This window comes from Portunus trituberculatus, chromosome 23, assembly GCF_017591435.1.
Source record: "Portunus trituberculatus isolate SZX2019 chromosome 23, ASM1759143v1, whole genome shotgun sequence".
Lineage (NCBI taxonomy): Eukaryota > Metazoa > Arthropoda > Malacostraca > Decapoda > Portunidae > Portunus > Portunus trituberculatus.
In genome coordinates this window covers 3,667,501-3,685,000 of record NC_059277.1, presented here as the reverse complement: position 1 = coordinate 3,685,000, position 17,500 = coordinate 3,667,501, and the positions used below count along the sequence as shown (strand labels likewise).

General features: G+C 39.0%; 1 long non-coding RNA gene across 1 annotated transcript in view; it reads left to right on the top strand.

Annotated features, from left to right (window-relative positions):
* Window positions 1-14,787, top strand: part of LOC123507852 — a 58,698-nt gene extending 43,911 nt beyond the window's left edge. The window contains exons 2-3 of the long non-coding RNA XR_006675804.1: window positions 1,179-1,223; window positions 14,663-14,787. This is a non-coding gene — a long non-coding RNA (uncharacterized LOC123507852). The remainder of the gene's footprint in view (window positions 1-1,178; window positions 1,224-14,662) is intronic.
* The last annotated feature ends 2,713 nt before the right edge of the window (window positions 14,788-17,500 follow it).

Sequence of the window (17,500 nt, the reverse complement as noted above, 5' to 3'; positions counted from 1 at the left end):
TGTACGTAGAGTAAGTATTTTAGAAGGTTCGGCCTTGGAGGTAACAAAGGGAGGCATGAGGACACGTAATTAGTAGCCGATCTACCTGTGGGAACGCCATGTCACCTGATATTGACAAGTGTGTTTCATTACCTGCTGCTCCTCCTTACCTGTCTCTTCCTCTCCCCTCTTTCTGTCTCCTCGTTTCGTCCCTCTTTCTTCCAACCACTTTCCGTCTACCTGTTTATTTTTCCTTAGTTCTTCGCGGACACACTCAGACGCGCTTGTATTCCGCTTGGAAAGATGACACCTTACAAACTTTCCTCATTATCTGGCCTGCAATTTGCCACTCTCCTACGTTCACCAGCTTCCGAGAGCCGCTCGTATTTATAGAAGCACGGAGGATCTGGCGACGAAACTTCTTACCATGACACTCCAGATTCTTTATTGTGGGAGTTGATGGTTCTGTTTTTGTGGTGATGTGGGTGTGTTTTTAATTTTTCCGTAGTGGAGTTTGAGATTTTTTTGCGCTCAGGGTGTTGGTGTAGATGTGATGGTTTTGTTTGCTTTGTGGTGATGAGGAAGCGTTTGTGTTTTGCGCTTTCATTGGTTGGTGTTTGTTGTTTAGGGTGTTGTGGTGTTTTGCCGGGAGTGTTAAGGACTGAGAATGTGTATCTGAATGTAGGAAGTTAATGTAATTTGTCACTAACTTGAATTGTTGTGTTTTTTTTTTTTTTTATCTATATTTGTGTCTATTGTCTCATTTCTTTCTTCCTTCTCTCCTTCCGTCTTTCCTTCCTTCCTTCCTTTTTTCCCTTCTTTTGATTTTTCATTCTTTTTCATATTTTTACCTCATTAGTTTATTCGTTCATCTTTATCTTTTTCTCTTTTTTCTTTCTTTCTTTCTTTCCTTCTTTCTTATTTCTCACATTTCTCACATTTCTATTTGACTGGCTGGATTATTGTCTGTGTCTCCGTCTGTTTGTACATGCTTAACTATAATTGCTCTCTCTCTCTCTCTCTCTCTCTCTCTCTCTCTCTCTCTCTCTCTCTCTCTCTCTCTCTCTCTCTCTCTCTCTCTCTCTCTCTCTCTCTCTCTCTCTCTCTCTCTCTCTCTCTCTCATCTTAGCAGCCAGTAAAAGGTTCGTTTCATACCCTCACTCCTGGAATCCTGACGTGACGCTTTTATTTATTTGCAGGTATTGTGGTGGTGACGGGAACACGTTCTCTTGACATCCTGAAAGGTACGAAGCAAATCACACACACACACACACACACACACACACACACACACACACACACACACACACACACACACACACACACACACACACAGGTAAACATTTGTGTGTGTGTTTCTTTTCTTTTGTATGTGTGTGTGTGTGTGTTGAAACTGGCGTATAATAAGAGCTTAAGCCTGTACACCTGTCCGCTCCACCTCACCTGAGTTTTAATTACCGTGTCAGCTTCTATTGTCTTCCCTAATTGCCGTATTAATGGATGCATAGACGAGGTTGGCAGTAACAAGTTAACTACAACTACCTATCCTGTCGTTAGCTTTATTACTGTCATGCGCACATATGTTTCTTTCTCTCTCTCTCTCTCTCTCTCTCTCTCTCTCTCTCTCTCTCATTTTTTAGTTTCTTTTCACTTTTATTAGTCTTTTATCGTTATTTTGCTCTCCATTGCTCTTTTTGTCTTTCTCTCCTTCTTTATCTATATCTATCCTTTCGTTATTTTCCCTCAATTACACATTACTCCTAATTTTTTACCTTTCACCATCTCTCTCTCTCTCTCTCTCTCTCTCTCTCTCTCTCTCTCTCTCTCTCTCTCTCTCTCTCTCTCTCTCTCTCTCTCTCCGTGATTATTTTCGTTTTCCTGTTGACTAAATTATTCTAGTGAGGAGTATGATATTGTAGGAATACTAATAATGAAAAGACAGTGGTGGTGGTGATAATGACTACAGGTGAAAGGGATTATACCACTCAGTAATCAAGGGAATGGGTGTGCTGTGAGGGCGACGGCGTGAGGGAAGAGGGAATGTTTAGGAGAGCAAAGTGACGGCAGAGGAAGAGGTAAAGAGTGGCAGAGGACGATGAGAGGAAGAGAATGAGTGTTCCGGAGAAGGAATGTAGGGTATGGAGTAATTAAAATGATGGTGAGGGTGATGATTACACACACACACACACACACACACACACACACACACACACACACACACACACACACACACACATATTTGTGTCTCCTTTCACAGCCCTGTTCACTCAATGATGTACATACGGCAAACTTCATCATGATTGCTTGGAAAATTTATATAAAATGGATGAAAATAAGGTAGAAAGTCAGAGAGAGAGAGTCTCTAGAGAGAGAGAGAGAGAGAGAGAGAGAGAGAGAGAGAGAGAGAGAGAGAGAGAGAGAGAGAGAGAGAATGAAAGCAGTGTTACATTCACTCAATCCTTCCACGTTTGAAGTTTCGTAAACAAACCCATAACAAACTACATTTATTCCTCACACACACACACACACACACACACACACACACACACACACACACACACACACACACACACACACACACACACACACACACACACACACACACACACACACACACAGTCAATCCTAAAAGACGAAAAAAAAAAGGATAAACTAAAACACTTTCACTAATTACTTGCACCACGCTGTTTGTTTTTCCCCGTTCCACTTCAGAACCTGCACCATTATCACCACTTCCTTTACGGGTATTATCTGCTGCCAGGCGTTACCATTAAGCTTTATCTCTGCATTACTCGCTTGTTTAGCTAGGGGAGGCGAGGAATGGAACGGAAGGAAGTGCACTGGGAAGAGGAAGCAGGGAAGTTGTGGAGCGCTGGAGAGGTGAAGGCCGCTGGTCGGTGGAGGGGACTAGGAGCATTTCAGCGTCATGTATTGATATATTGATGGTCATAACGCGCGGTAAAGAAATATACGCGTGCCGGGGACCTGTCTGTGCATGCGTTCGTGTTGTATGCGTGGAGGGAGAACCAGGCGTGTGCAGGGACAAAACCACGGGGGAGCAGGAGGAGAGAGCACAGTAGGCGAATGTATGCATAGGTGGTACGCTAAAATTGTGTTTATGAACATGCACTGAAAGGAAGGGTATGAAAGAAATAATAAAAAAAAGTAGAAGAGAAAGACATGAAGAACAAAGAGTAGAGGATGGAAAAGGAGAGTAGGAGGAATTAAGAGGTGGAGGGAAGGAGGGAAGGGAAGGAAGAGGAAGTTAACAATTACAAGAGCTCTGGGTAAAAGAGGCCATAGGGATGTATATTTTATCACTACTGTCTCGTGTTTCCATCACTCACACAAACTTCCCCCTTGTTTTCAGGAACATTTGCGTCATACACGTTCAGTAAACACGAATACACTATTATGCTTGTATTATCAAAGGTTTCAGAGTCTTTACTTTTAACTGGCTGTAGTGGAAGTTGCCTAAGGACTATTATTGGTGTTTTATGATAGTTTAATAGTTATTCTCTGACTTTAACCCCTTCAGTACTGGGACACATTTTTACCCTGAGATTTGTGTACGATCAGATCATTTTATTTACATTAAGAAGGATCTGTGGAGGTCAGAAGATTAATGACCACAATCTTCACTATTTTAACTCCACACATGAGTTTCTGAAGCTGTAAAAAATCATCAGATAGTAAGCAGAATGAATATGGAAACACGCATGGTACTGAAGGGGTTAATGAACAAGAAAGAGCCATGAAATCTTGAAATCTTTATGGCCTTTGAAAATAGTTGCGTGGTTACGTGCTTTGGGTGATCAGCTGTGGTGGAAGCTTATAGGGTTTTCATTGATGATTTCTTGGTAACGGTGATAGTTTATTTTATGACCTTAATAGGGAAGAACAGCCTTGAGAACGTGGTTAATCATATCATCGATCTTTGTAGATAGCTCTGTGATGTTGGTAAGACTGCTGATGATTGTGGTGATGGTGGTGGTGGTAGTGGTGGTGGTTGTGGTGATGGTATGCATTAAGATTATTCATGTTTTTTTTTTTTCATGTTTTCTGGTGCGCTTTGTTAAGGGAGAGAATGCTAAATAGAAAAGTTCGTTTCATGTTCTATTGTTCTGAGTAAGATCATTAATTAATTAGGAGAATGTAAGTCACAGTTGATGCTTTTATGCGAGTTTGCCAAAAAAAGTGAAAAGAATGTTCTCTGAAATATTGAAAGAAATAATGCGAGTTTCTGAGGGAGATTCATGTATTTTACTCTTTTTAGTTTATTATATTTCCACCTTTAATCGTGTAGTATTTGTAATAGTTCACGCACTCTCTTCTTTATTTCCTTTTTATTTTATGGTTACATTTTCTTACTATAGATCAAATTATATTTCCATTCACAGCTGTTTATTTTTTGTTTTCATAATTTAGGATACACACACACACACACACACACACACACACACACACACACACACACACACACACACACACACACACACACACACACACACACACACACACACACACACTTTTCAATAATATTTTTACGTATTCAGTTTTTCTTTATATAATTAGTAACACATACCCACGTTTAATTTTTTTTTTTAGTTGATTAAAGAAGGAAACACACACACACACACACACACACACACACACACACACACACACACACACACACACACACACACACACACACACACACACACACACACACACACACACACACACACACACACACACACACACACACACACACACACACGTAGTTTTTCTCTGTACAAATCAAACCATTCACCTCACAAGTTTAGTCATCACTCGTGGCGTTCCTGAACCCCTGAACTGAATGAACAAGGCCACAAGATAACGGTGAATACCTTATGATTTTTCCCCCCGTCAATGAGCGTCCTGTGCTACACCACTTCGTCAACAGTGCACGTGGCGGAGTGACGTGACAGAATCGCCCTTCCAGCGTTCCCACGTCAGGGGTGTGCGGTTAAGAATATATAATTATCTGTTACTTTCTTCGCTGAGTCGTTTCCTGAAGACTCCGTTCCCTGTAAAGGTTATCAGCTGCTGGAGTGTTTGTTTATTTATTTGTTAATTTATTCATTTAAAAGTGATAAAAAGGTGTAGAAAATGACCCCCTGAAGATACCAGTCGCAAAAGAGAATTGTCGAAAAAGAATATTCAAAAGTGAGTGTGTTGAAATGTTCTCTTTGATAGAATTAATTAATGCTTGACTCAAGTGTTTTCTGGTCTCATGAGATCGTTGAGTCTATTGATATATGTAAGTGCTTGACAAATTTAATATTGATAATGAAAGCTTTAGTCAATGTATTCTCTGACTGAGAAACATGACTTATTCTTCTGTTTCCAAGTCACTCTTAATCCATTCACCTTATATTCGAGCTTCAACATGATTGTCTGATGGAAGAGTGGTGTGATTACATAAACAGGAAGACATATACTTGTTCAAAATATTTACTGTCTTTTATCTTTATTTTTCTGATCACCCAAGCTTACTTAAACCAAGTCTCAAGTGCATTCTATTATCAAGATTCAGGTGAAGTTCCGTTGCTTTACAGTGGCAAAGTAATCAGTTTTATAAGAGACCTTTTCGACACTTGGAAATAGAAGCTTATAGTGTTATTTTTTAATGTCATATCAGCATGAGCATGTGTCTCACTGGTGTCAGCATTCCGCAAGTTAATGTTTTCGCCGGTATACAAAAACAAAGCTTCATTTATTTAAGAGACTCTTCCGACATCGGGAAAGAAATGTCTAACTTTTTTTTTGTTTATGTCATATCACACAATCTTTCGTCACTGGCCTTCATCTCACGAACGTATTGCAAAAAATCTTGAGCCTCGCGTTGCTGGAAAGTGTTGCAAGGCAGGATGGAGTCACTGATATGTTGCTTTCCTAGCGGCAAAATCTTCAAGTCTGAGTGAGTGAGGCTTACTTCATTCTGTTGCTTGAAAGTGATGCAATGTCGCGGTTGTTTACCCTGGACACTTCACTGGTTGTGATTTATGATGTGTTGAGTCAGTATTGTAACCCGAGGCAGGTAATAAGTGCTGCCATTCTGGACATGGTGTTGCGAAAGAAAGAAAGGAAGATAAAATGATTAAGAAAAGACAAATAGATATATAGAAAAATTATCAAATAAATTAAACAAATAGATAAAGTGAAAATTAATGTACTTGAGAAAATAAATGAGTGGAATTAAGAGAAAATGAATATGAAGAAACAACAACAATAGCAACAGTAATAATAATAATAATAATAATAATAATAATAATAATAATAATAATAATAATAATAATAATGATAATCCTACACTAATAATTCACTAAAACATGTTCCTCCTGTACGTATATCTTTATTTCCACTGAATACTGTGACTTCCTCGTCTCCCTCGTTGCTGTAGCACAAAGAAAATGAAATCATCAGTGAGCACCACAAAGTCACGAAGTCATTTCCTTGTACATATCTGCCTTGACTTCTTTTTATTTCCTTTGTTTATTTGGTGATTCTTTATAATATTTCCCTTTATACTTTTGTACCTTAGCGAAGTAGGTAACCGAGTTTGCATTTTGCCCCGTCAGGTCTTCAGCTTTAGGTATACACTGTACGTTCTCGAATACTCCTTTGTGTTAGAAGGAAAAAGGAGTAACTCTTTTCCTTTACTTCCTCACTGCCATTTCACCAGTCCCCTTCCTCTTACCCCTTTGCCCTGCCCGCCCTTCTCCCCTCTCCTACCCTCCCACCATCAAGTATACTAGGAAGAAAGGAAAGGTGAGGGGAAGGGAAGGGAAACGAAGGGAGGGAGAGGGAGAGGAGCGAAGGAGGAGGGAGGGGGGGTTCTTACGTCTCTATGATGGATCCATTATTCAGAACAAGACTTTCCCATGAGTCACTTCTGTGTTGCCTGACTCACGGACCTCTCTCTCTCTCTCTCTCTCTCTCTCTCTCTCTCTCTCTCTCTCTCTCTCTCTCTCTCTCTCTCTCTCTCTCTCTCTCTCTCTCTCTCTCTCTCTCTCTCTCTCTCTCTCTCTCTCTCTCTCTCTCTCTCTCAGTCAGCCTCTTATTTTCTCCTCTCCCCACAGTATCCTCCTCCCTCACTCCTTCCCTCCTCTTCGTCTCCTCTCTCTTACTCTCTCTCTCTCTCTCTCTCTCTCTCTCTCTCTCTCTCTCTCTCTCTCTCTCTCTCTCTCTCTCTCTCTCTCTCTCTCTCTCTCTCTCTCTCTCTCTCTCTCTCTCTCTCTCTCTCTCTCTCTCTCTCTCTTCTTCCTCTCTCTCTCTCTCTCTCTCTCCTACATTTGAACAGTAAAAAGTAACTCACTCTTATGTATCTCCTCCTCCTCCTTCCCCTCCTCCTCTTCCTCCTCCTCCTCCTCCTCCTCCTCCTCCTCCTCCTCCTCCTCCTCCTCCTGCTATCCCTAATCTTCCTTTCCTCTTCCTCGTACTGCTCCTCCCGCTGTTCAATATCCTGACTACTCTTACCACTACTACCTCCTAATCTGTTTGCTCCTTACAAATTCCCATGCTTCATACCTGTTCTCTCCTGCAGGTGTTAATTAGGCAAAACTCACCTGAAGAGACTCATTGACAGTGGTCTTTTTTGGTACTCTCTTCATATTGCTACAGAAGTGACCTTGTCAGGGCTTGCTTAAGACTTCGGCTCCGTTTGTGGTTTATGTGTGATTTTAAGGTGGTGGTGGTGGTGGTGGTGGTGATGGTAGTGGTGGTAGTGGTGGTAGTGATTGCTGTTGTTGTTTTGCTCCGATGATAACTGTATGAGTAGTAGTAGTAGTTGTTGTTGTAGTTGTAGCTGTAATAATAGTTGTAGTTGTAGTGGTAATAGTAGTAGTTGTAGTAGTTGTTGTAGTAATAGTAGTAGTAATAGTAGTAGTAGTACTAGTAGTAGTGGTAGTAGTAGTAATTATAGTAGTAGTAGTAATAGTAGTAGTGTGTGTGTGTGTGTGTGCTTGTGCGTGTATAGGTGCGATTTGAATGTTAGGTGAATAAGTGCGTAAGTGGCTATAAAACGAGGCGAGTGGGGAAGGAAGAAAGGAAGAAAGGAACGAGTTAAAGTAGTAAAAGTAGTAGCATAAGTAGTAGTAATAGCAGTAGTAGTAATAATAGTAGCAGCAGTAGTAGTAATAATAGTAGCAACAGTAGCAGTAGAAGCAGAAGAAGTAGTAGTAGTAGTAGTAGTAGTAGTAGTAGTAGTAGTAGTAGTAGTAATGAAAACAGTACGTATTGGAATTCTTGAGGTAGTAATAGTAGAAGTAATAGCAGTGACAGTGGTGGTGGTGGTGGTGGTAGTGGTAGTAGTAGTGGTCGTGGCGGCAGAGAAACTAGTAAAGCGTTATTGATTACTAAGTGACATGGGAAGGAGCATTGTGTGGTTACCTCGAGGAACTGAGACCCCCGCGGTATACACACACACACATTCTCTCTCTCTCTCTCTCTCTCTCTCTCTCTCTCTCTCTCTCTCTCTCTCTCTCTCTCTCTCTCTCTCTCTCTCTCTCTCTCTCTCTCTCTCTCTCTCTCTCTCTCTCTCTCTCTCTCTCTCTCTCTCTCTTGCTATTTCCACCGCTTTAATTCAGTTGCACTCTCTCTAACAGTAGATTCAGTAGAAGAGAGAGCGAGTCAGCACAGAGGAGGCGATTTGTGTGGTTGAAATTGAATCAGCCCGTGAAGGAAAGTAGATGGATGATGAATGGAGTGTGTGGAGTGAAAGGAAGTGGAAGTTACTGTAGTTGGAAATGAAAATAGGAAACAGGATGTGGAGAGGTTTAGTGGATGCCGAAAAGATTGGCAGGTGGATGAATAAATAGAAAGATTGTTTTTTTTTTTTATACCATGTGGGCTTTTCACGAGAATTTCTGGGCTAAAGGGGATAGTTTTTGTGGTACCTCCTATCTCAAAGCCCACCCACTAGGAAACCGTTGCCCCGAGTGAGGAAGCCCAACCTACACTCAGACCGTTGACAGGATTCGAACCCGTGCGCTTGGAGACCCCTCGGACCCCAAAGCACGCATGGTTCCACTGTACCACGACGGTTGATTAAGTGACTCATTCATTCCTTAGCGCAATGGAATGATGAGGAAATGAAGAAATAAGATCAGGACGGTAAGTTATGATAGGTAGAAGGTAAGATAGGTAAGCTATGGTGGATAGGTAGAAGATGAAAATGAAATGAACAGGTAAGTAAAAACAGTGAAGCTAAATCTTTGGTTGATTAAGTGACTCATTCATTCCTTAGCGCAATAGAATGATGAGGAAATAAAGAACTAGGATCAGGACGGTAAGTTATGAGTGGATAGGTAGAAGATGAAAATGAAATGAACTGGTATAAGTAGAAACAGCGAAGTTAAATATACATCTCACCTATTTCGATAACCTAATTCTCAAACTAGAAAGTAATAGGATGAATTGAAGTTATGGAAGAGAAGTAGTGGGCAGCGGAATACTGGATAAGTGAACGCTGATAGTGTAGAAACTCGTACGATATTTTATTTTATTGTCCGATGCAGGAATATTTAGTGTACAGAGTATTAACAGTACATAAAGGAATGTAGAATGAAGCAAATGTAGTAAACAGTAGTAGGATTAGAGAGGAAGCAGAGATAGTAGAAAGTAGTAGTGGTAGAGAGGAGGCAAAATAATATGAGTAGAGAGAGGAAGCCAGAAGGGAAGGAGAGGTCCTGGAGCCAGCAAGCAGGGACGGCAGCGTCTGGCTCCTCTGCCTTACGCCAACCTGTGTTTTCTTTGGGGATAATAACCGTACTCAAGGCAAGCCCGGAAGCGAGACAGCCCCAGTGCAACTCCTTGTCTTCCCACTGCTTGGTGCCTCTCCGCGTCTGTTGCTAATTTTCCCCTTCCTGCAGCGCTCGAGACAGGAAGATAAGTTGAGGTTTTTACTGTCGTCCTTCCGTGTACAAAACGAAGTCTGCAAAGATGAAGAGCGCTAGGATTTTTATGTGCTTTTATTTTCCTTTACTGGGACTAGGAAAAGTTTCGTGAAAGCGTTCCTTGAGGTAGTAAAGCGGCGGGTGGAGGAAAGAGACCTTTTCATACTACTTCGATAGAAAATTTAAACTTCATCTTATATTATTATTTATTTATTTTTTACATGTGAGGACGAAATTAACAGGAGTTTGAACTTGACTTTTACGAGGATAAATATAGACATGCATTATTTATTTTCCTTATATGAATGGTGGCAGGTAGAACGAGACGCACAAATATAAAAATATAATTATTTCAGAGACAAAGTTACGTCTTTTTTTTCTTACGTAAATGACACCAATATAAGATGAAATTCACAAATAAAGGAAATAGTTTTATACGCAGATCAAATGAGCTATATTTATTTTTCTCTAAATGGTAGCAATAATAGATCAAAATTCAGTTAAGATTTAGAAAGACCATATGACACTTGCATTACTATTATTACTATTATTATCCCTTTATATATGGTGGCAGCAGTGGGATGAGACTTCCAAATAACCATAACAAACACTACTTTCGCTTGTCTGTTTCAATGAGGGTAGAACTCGGTAGAAATGTCATACTTGCATGTGTTTTTCGCGCTTTTTATCTAGATTACAGCGAGGAGTGACAAGTAGCGTGACGGCGAGTGAGGGAATGAGGGGAATGAGGTGACAGAGTGCGTGGGAATGAAGAAATATTGAAAGGTGTGAGGGGAAGAAGGTAAATCCAAGAGAGAGAGAGAGAGAGAGAGAGAGAGAGAGAGAGAGAATGTCAAGAGGTCCTCCGCTTCGTCTAGATAAAAGTAAACTGAATTTTGTGACTGTGTGGGAGTGTAAGGTGAGGGGCAGAGGGTAAGGAACGAACAGAGTTGTGGGGAAGGCGAGGAGTGGGAGTGAGGCAAGGAAGGAGAGGAGGAACGAAAGTAGGAAATGTGTGTGTGTGTGTGTGTGTGTGTGTGTGTGTGTGTGTGTGTGTGTGTGTGTGTGTGTGTGTGTGTGTGTGTGTGTGGAATGAAGGAGGGGTGTGCAATTATTGATGTGGATGAGCTGAAGGGAAAGGTTGACCAAGGCAAACGCTGAGCACAGTAAAAAAGATTAAGTGTTTTTCTGTATCTCTTCGATTAAGTCCATGTGATTTCAATACTAGTGATAAGAATTATAAATAAATAAGTTAACAGACTATTGCGAGACTATTTAAGACGGACAGTGAGCAGATTAGAATATGATAAATGAACTAAGATTAAGAACCATTGAGTGATTTTGCAATCTGGATGGTGAACATAAAAATACAGAAAAAATAAAAAACTATATTTCTTTACCTCTTCAATCGAGTTTACGTTTCGCCAATACGAGTGACAAAAAAAAAAAAAAAAAAAAACAGGGTAAAAGACAATTGAGATTTTCTGAGATGGACAGTGAATACACGCAGAAAAGAAAAGAAATATAGATTCCTTCTCTTAGATTAAGTTTACGTTCTGTTAGTATGAGTCAAAAAAACAAAATGAAAAAAAAAACTAAAAACAAAAAAAACTCGTAATACAATCGTAGAAAATTTGCTTATTGTGGACACTAAACATGAAAAAAAAAAAAAATTAGTTACTTTGATCGAATTTACGTTAGTACGAGTGATAAAAAGGTCCATTATGTCTCCCATTCCTGCCTTCATATAGTTAAGTACGTAGAGTAAAGGTCACAGGGCATACATTTGTTCCTATGTTCCTCCGGGTCACTCTTGTCCTGCGCATTAGCAAGTGTGATAAAAGAAGATATAATGAGGCAATTTGAACCTATTATGTTGTTTGCTTTTAAGTTTATTTCTCTAAAGGATTAAGGTTATATACTTCCTTTTTATGTCCTGTGTTTCATGTTCCCTTGTTTCTGTATCTGTTCTTTTCTTCTTTCTTTTCTTCTCCCTTCTTTCTTCCGTGCAATCGATCAGACACACCGAGTAATTCAGCTGACCTGCACACACACACACACACACACACACACACACACACACACACACACACACACACACACACACACACACACACACACACAAGTTCGTTTCCCCGCTGGTGCACGAGACAGACAGACAAAGGAAGGAATAGATGGGGTTGCTAAGCTAGTGTTGCTTTCAAGGTCACGGAGGGAGGTTAACCTGGAAAATTTGTGACTGCCCTATTAAGGCTCTGGTGAACTGAATTAATAGAAAACACGACAACTTGCGAATCGTCGATCTTACGTATGACAAATTGTGGTATTCTTTGTTTTAATTCTCCCAAAGCTGTGAACTTGATTTTATTTTACTCTATGTATTTTAATGTTTTATTTAGGTTTATAGTGTTTTTAGTTTACATTCTTAATTGTATTGTTTTTAATCACTTTTAGTTAGTTTTTTTTTATATACACGTTTGTTGAAATTAATTTATAGTAGCGGCGCCATATGACCGTCGTTGTTGCGGCGCCATTAATTTAAAATCCTTCCTTCCTTTGTTTTAATTGATTCCCAGTCTCTAGTGTTATGAGTTGTAAACTATAATGGAAGGGTGATTAATTTTTTTTTGTTTTGTTTATTATTCATGAATTTGATCATTTGTTTTTTGTTCCCAGTCCGTGTCCTTGAATATAAGAAAGGCTTGTCTCTAGATACTCCATGAGGAAAACACAAAATTATACACTTTTTGACATTAACCCCTTCAGTACAAGGACACATTTTTACCTTGAGACTTGTGTACGATTAGACCATTTCATTCACATTAGGAAGGATCTATGGAGGTCAGAAGATTAATGGCCACAGTCTTTACTATTCAAATCCTCCACATGAGTTTCTGAAGATGTATAAAATCAGCAAATAGTAAGCAGAATGAATGGAGAAATGCGTCATGGTGCTGAAGGTGTTAATATCATATGTAAGTCAGTCTAGTTACAGTAGTATTTTACTGTTACTTTATATACATATTTATTTTCAACATTGGAAACCCCCCCAGTACCATGATACGTCTTCATATTTATTCAGGTTACTGTTAAATGATTGTATACAGCTTCAGAAACTTATGTGAGGGGAATAGTGAAGACTCTGGCTATTAATCTTCTGACCTCCATAATGCGTCCCAGTACTATGCAGCTTCAGAAAGTTATGTGGGGGGGGAATAAAATAGTGAAAACTCTGGCTATTAATCTTCTGACCTCCATAATCCGTCCCAGTACTATACAGCTTCAGAAAGTTATGGCTGTGGCTATTAATCTTCTGACCTCCATAATGCGTCCCAGTACAGAAGTGGTTAATAACGAAAACTAATGAAATCCAAGTGATTTTTTTACATTAATTATATATATGTAAATGAATTTAGCATCACCTGTTCATTGCTGCATTGAAAATAATAGATAGACATGATTTTTTGGATGTTTTATTAATGGAACCACAAAACTTATTAATTCCTGAACTAAGACGAGTAATGACATCATTCTATTTGCAAATCAGCTTGATATTCACCTGCACCTGATTATGTAATGAATAGAATATATGTGTTAAAAATAGACCGTTTTGATGGAAATTACACACTGAAGATAATATAGAATGAATTATGTTTTACGAGGAGTTTGAAGCGATCCTATTAATTCATTTTCTTACGCACCTGTGCCTGTTGATATTGAGAGTGCAGGGCAGGTGTGAATTCTTTTGCTCAGGTTGCCTTGTTACTGAATTCCATCAACTAACATGAATTTTCTTCCTTTTACTCTTTTCTTCAGTATATGTGGAGGTGCTGACGAGATAGATAGATAGATAGATAGATAGAGATAGATAAATAGATAGATAGAGATAGATAAATAATAGATAGAGAGAGAGAGAGAGAGAGAGAGAGAGAGAGAGAGAGAGAGAGAGAGAGAAGTGCAAGAATGTATAAATAGTTTGATAATATAATTGTAATAAAAAAGAAATTGAGATATGATAGCGCATACACACACACACACACACACACACACACACACACACACACACACACACACACACACACACACACACACACACACACACACACACACACACATTCAGACTTGCTGTAATTTACGTACACACACTACTGAATTCCCACTGTGTGTACCAGATATTATATACGTACATGTATGTATGAGTGTATGTACGTGTGTATATTTGGGCGGTTCCGAAGAAGACGAAGAAGGACTGAACAAATTAATATTTTAATCAGAGGAGAGGAAAAAAATGTAGGGTCTCTCTCTCTCTCTCTCTCTCTCTCTCTCTCTCTCTCTCTCTCTCTCTCTCTCTCTCTCTCTCTCTCTCTCTCGTCAGCACCTCCACGTATACTGTAGAAAGGAATTAAAGGAAGAAAATTCTTGTCAGTGTGTGTGTGTGTGTGTGTGTGTGAGAGAGAGAGAGAGAGAGAGACGGTACGTAGAGTAAATTTAGCCTCTCCCCCCAAAAAAATAGAAAAAGAATTCTCATAATGGAAATTTGATGTAAACTGTACAGTGAATAGAAAGAAGAATAGAACGAATGTGTAGTCCCTTTCACTCCTCGTCAGCTTCCTTCGTCCTCAGCTTACCATTAACCTTAAACCTTTCAACAATGTGAAAGTAAAAAGCTTATTACTGTGTTTCTTTCCAGGAAATATAGAAAAAAAGAGCTTGTTTGTGTAATTAATTAATGTTTATATTCTTCTCCTTTCTTTTTGCAGGTTTCGAGGAATAAGAAAACAGTTAATGATGGAGGTAAGAATGATCACATCTTTGTGTTGTGTTTTTTTGCTACATTTTTATTGCTTTTATGAATTGTTCTAATTTTAAAGAGAACAGGAGGAGGAGGAAAGTCTAGATGTAGGAGGAGGAAGAAGAAGAAGAAGAAGAAGAAGAAGAAGAAGAAGAAGAAGAAGAAGAAGAAGAAGAAGAAGAAGAGGAGGAGGAGGAGGAGGAGGAGGAAGGAGGAGGAGGAGGAGGAGGAGGAGGAGGAGGAGGAATATGAAAAATATAAGGAACAGGGAAAAAGAAAGAGGAAAAATCTATTGTGAGTCAAGAGAGTTAACACACACACACACACACACACACACACACACACACACACACACACACACACACACACGCACGTACGTTCATAGATATCTTTGTATATCTCACGGCCATGAGTTACTGATGATCTCTCTCAAAGGCAGTAATTTACCCTTCCTTCCTTTCTTACCTCCATTATCATCTCTTTCACTTCTTCGTTTATCACCTTCCCTGTCTCTTACTTATTCCATCTTATTGATTTATTTACTTCATTCCTTTTTCTTTAATAAATTCGAGAGAGAGAGAGAGAGAGAGAGATGGTGGCATAATTTGATTTGAATAAAGAATGATTTTATGTTGATTGGAGACTTCTTGTAGCGATCTCTCTCTCTCTCTCTCTCTCTCTCTCTCTCTCTCTCTCTCTCTCTCTCTCTCTCTCTCTCTCTCTCTCTCTCTCTCTCTCTCTCTCTATATATATATATATATATATATATATATATATATATATATATATATATATATATATCTGGCAACTGCATAGAACATAATGATAATAACAGCAACAACAACCACAAAAATAATAATAATGATGATGATAATAATAATAATAATAATAATAATAATAATAATAATAATAATAATAATAATAATTACAGCAACAAAGCATAGAGTATATAACAGAAATGAATGTGCAGCTCGGCTCGTATAGCTGAAGCACTTCCGGACATTAACAAACCTAATCATCTTGAGAGACAGGAACAGTAAGAGCATTTGTCATGATTTCAACATGATCACTGCCGACGAAAGACGCGTCTAGCAGCATTGTGTTGCGTAGGATATTTAAAGAACTGGGATGTCTTTTCTTTTCTTCCTTTTTCGCATATTTTTCATCATTAAGTAGAATTTGCAGACTTTTCTGAATGGAAGGAGTTGTGTATTATTAGTCGTGTGTGTGTGTGTGTGTGTGTGTGTGTGTGTGTGTGTGTGTGTGTGTGTGTGTGTGTGTGTGTGTGCAATCCTTCAGGCTGTTTTGTCTTGCTTTGTTTGCTAATCGAGCTTATAATTAATTAATACCTGGCTGAACTATTGATATGTTTAAGGTATAATTCCTGTCTCTTTTTATACGTTGAATCGCCTACGTTTCTTTTCTGTTTGTCTGTATGTCTTTGTTTCGTTCCGGTCATCTGTCTGTCTGTGTATTTTTAGTTGTCTGTTTGTCTGTTCGTCTATTTTGTATGTCCTTACCTGTGTGTGTGTGTGTGTGTGTGTGTGTGTGTGTGTGTGTGTGTGTGTGTGTGTGTGTGTGTGTGTGTGTGTGTGTGTGTGTGTGTCTGCATGTGTTTCCTTGTCTCTTTCTGTATGTATGTCAAGAATAGTCTCGTCTCCTCTCTCTCTCTCTCTCTCTCTCTCTCTCTCTCTCTCTCTCTCTCTCTCTCTCTCTCTCTCTCTCTCTCTCTCTCTCTCTCTCTCTCGCTAACTCACCGTCCCAGTTACCTGCTGCGCTCACACATTTTCCGGGTGTCTTCGAGGGACGGATATCGAGGCTCAGCCAGAATATAATAAATCTAATTTGTCAAAACAAAAAGAGGACTGACGGAGCGACTAAGCCGATTTGAATCCATTTACATAAAGTTCCAAGGCGACATTTTTCATCGATCAGTAAGAAGCTGAGCCCTGGTTTGAGAATTACTTACAGGAAGACGATGATCATGATTGCGATGATGACAGACAAACACACAGACAGACAGATAGACAAGCAGACAAATGTACATACATGCGTACATTACATACATATATACAGTACATGCATAACATACATACTGTGTTAACATGCATACATACATACATACATACGGATAGACAGACAGATAATGCATACATATATACATTACATACATACATACATGCTTAACATACATACATACATATAGACAGACAGACAGATAGACAGATAGACAGACAGACAGACAGACAGACAGACAAACAGACAGAGATAGACAGACAGACAAACAGGCACACAGACAGACAAACAAACAGACATACATACAAACAGGCAGACTGATAGATAGACAGACACAGACAGACAGATATACTGATTGACTGACTCACTGACTGATAGACACGTAAGAACATTCAGATAGATATAAATGTTCAGAAAGATATATTCAAAACACATATTGTTTCATTGACTAGTATGTAAAAATGTATATTTATTTATTCCATGACTATTAGAGAAGCCAGAAAATTGTGAAAGAGAAATTAGAAAATAAAGGAAAGATATTTGAGAACGCACGATTGCGTCTCTGTTCTTTTTAAGTTATAAAGTAGAAAATAAACAGTGCATGGAGGAAGTGAATGAAACACAGTCAGAGAAGTGAAAATTATAGAACATTTAATAAATGAAAAACTAAAGAAATAAAAAAAAAATGATAAGCATTTCCACTTCACATAGCGTATCCAGATTTACGAAATAAAAATGAGAGAAAAAAGGCACAACTGAAGAGAGAAAAGATAATAACAAAACAGTGATG